At 40.7% G+C, this 5,000-nt stretch overlaps 1 protein-coding gene across 6 annotated transcripts in view; it reads right to left on the reverse strand.

Annotated features, from left to right (window-relative positions):
* phldb2b (pleckstrin homology-like domain, family B, member 2b) overlaps positions 1-5,000 on the reverse strand; it is a 39,869-nt gene that overhangs the window by 26,489 nt on the left and 8,380 nt on the right. The window contains exon 1 of one of the 6 annotated variants that reach the window (XM_070553379.1): positions 1,143-1,285. The exons of the other annotated variants lie outside the window; for them this stretch is intronic. The gene's annotated coding sequence lies outside the window, so the exon portion shown is untranslated. Of the gene's footprint in view, positions 1-1,142; positions 1,286-5,000 lie in introns of those variants that run through there. 6 annotated transcript variants of the gene reach the window in all.

The following is a 5,000-nucleotide window of genomic DNA, read 5'->3' on the forward strand; positions in this document are numbered from 1 at the left end:
CTGAGAAACCAGCACACTGCATGGATTAGTGTGGGATTGAAAACTGAATTTATTATTATGATTTTTTGCTAAATGATGCACAGTGTAGACATATGCCGTTCTCAGGGGAGTCAGTAGAGCAATCTTGTCACTCATGTTTCTCATCAGCTGAGGTGTCACAACCGATCTGCAGTATCCACAAAGCATCGGCCCATCCCACTTTCAATCAGCCTGTCAGCAGCTATTAATCAGTCTCTCTAATCAGTAACAAAAAGTCAGAGTGAAAGAAAATTACAATCAAATACTAGATAAGTAGGTTTGAAATGAAAAATCTTTGAGTTAAATAATTTAAGCCTAAAGAATTGGTCCCTAAGGGCAAATCAAAGGTAAAAAAGCACAAAAGACAAAATAACTTGCAGGACAATGAAGCAGGTTTTGTTTACAAGTGTCAGGTATCCAGACCACTGAGTTCACCCTTTTACTGTGGGCTAGTTTTCATTTTGCATGTTCACACACACACACACACACACTAGTGCACGCACGCACGCACGCGCGCACGCACACACACACACACTTTCCAATAGATAACGATGATGCTTGAGTTGTGAGTTGTGTTGCACAGATTTACACAATAAGACTTATTTTACACTTAAAAACACAAATTAAAGATACATTTACTGATTTTGTGTCAGAATACACAGATGTGTAAACTAGCTGGACAAAACTATCATTTAAAAGAGTTTTTCTTGCTTGTTTTTCTGTTTTGGACCCAACTGCTGATCATCATGGCTGATTAAATCAGACGCCTTTGCCTATTTAGAAGGATAATAAACGTATTGACTGAAGACAAAGAGCACAGTCAGATCAGCCAAAACAGTATTGAAAGGATCACGATACTAACTGGTTTAAAGGTGAACCGTCCTTTATTCGATAAACCAAAGAATGAATGAAAGGAGAAAGTTGATCAAACTCGTGCCACAGATTAATAAGACGCAGAGGGTAAAACCACTGAAGTTTACGGTTTTTTTCAAGCGTAACAGTTAATAAGTGATGTGTAACGCTGATGAAAGTTCACATAAACTATAAATACTGAACACAATAAACGTCAAAAGGCCACAGCTCAGTGAAGCTGAAATTTTTAAGTTAATTAATGCGTTACTAACCTTGAGTCCCATTCAGTGAGCCCTCGGAACGGTAAATATCTCTTGTTTATGTCAGCCACTTTGTTACATTAATATATATTTTCCTTATAATGACTAAAGCTAAAAGTTTCATTTGGTTATAAAGCAGGGCTTGATGTTCCGCCTCCTCCTCAGCTCCTCAGCCGCCTGGACTCTGCGTCGGAGAAGTTCTGTGATTTACCATTCACGAGACTGGCTCTGTGGACTGTACCAAGATCCAACAAAGAAAAGGGGTGTTTGATTTATTTAATATGTTGACTTTGAAAATAAGAAACTGTTTAAAACCAGTCTAAATTAAATTTTAATCATTATTATTCTGCGAGTATTAAAATAATACACAAATGAGAGTAAATATAAAAGATGTTTTAATTGAGAGTATAAAAAGCGTCACCTCTCGTTTGGATGTGGTATGTTCCAAGACGCTACGAAGGTAAGGTATGTGTGGAGGACGCCCCCCCTGCCTTCTTTGGAAGAGTGAGAACTCCTTCTGTCCCATCTGTACCAGCCCTTCAGTAAAAACACTGCCTTGAATATATTTTAATGACAAATAAGCACGAAGAAGCCAAGAAGTATTTGACTTGTGATGCTCACAGACTGGATAACCAATGAAGAACATGGGGTTGGAGAGAAAAACAGAATACTGGCTAAATGTTGGGTCGTTTTATTTGTTTTTCTACAGTTCAAGCAGGATCTAGACAGTTTGGGAAGTTTAATGTGTGAACATCCAAACAGAGAAGGTTCTAGACTAACTTTAGAAGGGGGTCCAATTGGGGCCAGCTGCTCTGAAACAAAAATACATTACAAGTACAGCTTTTATGGATTTCTAACTTTCAAACAATGACAACAGCAATTCAGTTACACTTGTGTTTGATACAACAGCTTTTCATAAAGTTTCAAAATATGACTTAGGCCCTGTCCACACGTAGCCGGGGATCTGCCAAAACGTCGATATTTTTCGACGTTTTGGCCTGTCATCCACACGAAAACGGAGTTTTTTCAAACGAAAACGGATCTTTTTAAAAACTCCGGCCAAAGTGAAGATCTGCGTTTTCTCCATTTTGGGTGTCTGCGTGTGGACAGACAAAACCGGAGTTTTAAGGTCCGCAACGTCACTTTCCGCGACAAAAAATGCTGACATCACGTGTGCGACCTGTGTTTACACTAGCCGACAGCATGGATGCCCTCAGAGCTGTGCTCGCTTTATCAATTGTCCAAGCGCTTTTTGCTTGTTTGTTTTTGCAAGCGGAATTACTGCTCCTTGCGGAAGACCACAGACGAAGGACGAGGTTAAGAACTGGGGAAGTACTGCCGCCTACAGGTCTGGCATGTCCTCAACAACGTATTTATCCGGGTACGTGTGGACAGAGTTTTGTTTTAAAACGAGGTGGTGTGGATGCAAGTGTTTGGAGGGGCGGATATTCGTTGTCAAAAAACCCGGCTACGTGTGGACTAGGCCTTATTTGTAAATAATACAACATTAAAGTACTTGTCTCAGTCTCTTTTTTCAAATGAATATTTACATGTTTTAGCTTCAGAAACTTCATTATGCTAAATGATTACAAACAAATTAGGGGTCCAAAACCCCATATAACTTGTTGTCGAATGTTACATGCCAACCCTCAAGTTGAGTTTAGGAGTTGGGAGGAAGTAACAATAACGTGACTTAACTAACAGAGCTCAGTTGGACTGCTTACTTTGTGGAGCGCCTTAGTCGTGATTTGGCACTATATAAATAAGCTGAATTGAATTGAATTGCACCCACCCGTGAACATCGGCCGGCCCGACAGAGACAGTCATCAAGCCATTGCAGTAAACCAATCAGCAGACAGCCTGGCCGAGTGTGTGTGGAAAGCCAGTTGTTTTAATGTGAAGATTTATTTAGGAGTTGTGTTTGGTCATTCATAAAGACTCCTGAGCCATTCTGAGCCTCAACAGAGACTCATGCTAGAGACCAAAAGAACCGTTTCCAATAGTAAAACAAAACAAAAAAAAAAAACCTTTCTAGGAAAGCTTTTGCTAATGCTCTGTGGTCAGTAGGGGAGCTTAGTTGGGTTCAAGCTTGGTCCCAAAGAAAAAGAGTTAAAAACAAGCCAAATGCCTGGATTTGTATCAGCTTCAGGCCAATTGTGAGTTTTTTTTTTTTTTGTCATGAGGAAAAAAGATAACAAGAATAGGAAAACACAAGTAGGACTGCACAGTGGTGCAGTGGTTAGTTCTGTTGTCTTGCAGCAAGAAGGTCCTGGTCACATATTCCAGCCTGGGGTCTTTCTGCTAGGAGTTTGCATGTTCTCCCTGTGCATGCATGGGTTCTCTGGGTTCACTAAAGGAGATACGAACTAGATAATCTGAACATATAGAAAACTAAAAACAAGTGAAGTGACTAGGGGGAACATGAGGGAAACCTGTAGGGGGCTGGGGACCAAAGGGACACAGAACATGACACTGCCTGTTTGCCCATTGGCTGCTGGAGATATGTACCCCCAGCAACCCTGCATGGACAAGATAATGGATGGATCGATGGAAAACACAAATAATCCCATTTAAAAAATACTTTTATCCCCTTGTGAAATGTTTTGTGAATTTAACTTGGTAAAAACAAAGTGTCTGCTTGTTTGTCACGATTTCTGTTCTGTTCTACAAGTGTCTTCCAGCTGTTCCAGTGAGTTACCAGTGAAGCCGACGTGATTCCAGGTCAAGCTCCGCATTCTCAAATACAGAACAGATCGTTTCCTAAACACAGTTAATCGGCTCCAGACTGCCCTACAGGGCCCTTGTGTGTTTATAATCTGCGTTTGGACAGACCAACCCAGAGCATGTGAAGCCAGGAGATGTTCCTGAAATATATGCTCTTCATCTCTGCCTCTCCATAATTTTCCTGACCATGCCCTTTTGACTTTTCCAACCATTTTTTTTCTTTTCTCTTTTCCTCTTCCCCTCACACTTCTTCACAATGCCCTGTGCCCGCGTGTGTGGACACACCAAGATGATGTCAATATTTGAAACATCAAAGCACAGCGTAAAGTTAAATAAGCTTGTTAATATTTAACTTTAAATGGCTCAGCTACACGTCATGCACAGAAAAAAGATTAGAAGGTTGGGCAAATCAGAGTACCTTTTTAAATATATGCACATGGAAAATGGGACATTATGAAAGACAGAATGAATAATTTCACATAAGGGAAAGAGGGAGAGCTCTGACTGTGAAGGCCCAGGGGATTGGGAGGAGAAAGTGATGGGGCAAAAGCAAAAGATAAATCAGTCAATACTGGAAAACATATTTAAAATTGGCATGGGGTCATGTGACAGAATGAAATAGAGATAAGGGAATGAAATATAACATAAATTTGATGATTTGTAAGAGTGCTATGACAACTTATTGCAGTCTGCTGTGATGAAATGTTAAAAGGTTGTGCACTCAGCAGTTGCTGGAAGCAGTGACTCATTACAAAAGCTAGCTGCTCCAAACCACAAAGTTAAACCAAACCAGAGGTACCCACACACTTACACACACACACACACACACAGAGAGAGAGAGAGAGAGAGAGAGAGAGAGAGAGAGAGAGAGAGAGAGAGAGAGAGAGAGGGGAATGCAAACCACAAACTATCCTTTCTTTTCCTTTCACACAAACAAGAATTATGAAATACTGAAAATATGAAACTGTGCATCATTGGAATGATTAGCCAGCAGGGGGCAATATGCAGCATGGGAACGTAGACTAGACTATTTCTCTCTCTCTCTCTGTGTGTGTGTGTGTGTGTGTGTGTGTGTGTGTGTGTGTGTGTGTGTGTGTGTGTGTGTGTGTGTGTGTGTGTGTGTGTGTGTGTGTGTGTGTGTGTGTG

The sequence above is a fragment of the Nothobranchius furzeri genome, chromosome 7, assembly GCF_043380555.1.
Source record: "Nothobranchius furzeri strain GRZ-AD chromosome 7, NfurGRZ-RIMD1, whole genome shotgun sequence".
Classification (NCBI taxonomy): domain Eukaryota; kingdom Metazoa; phylum Chordata; class Actinopteri; order Cyprinodontiformes; family Nothobranchiidae; genus Nothobranchius; species Nothobranchius furzeri.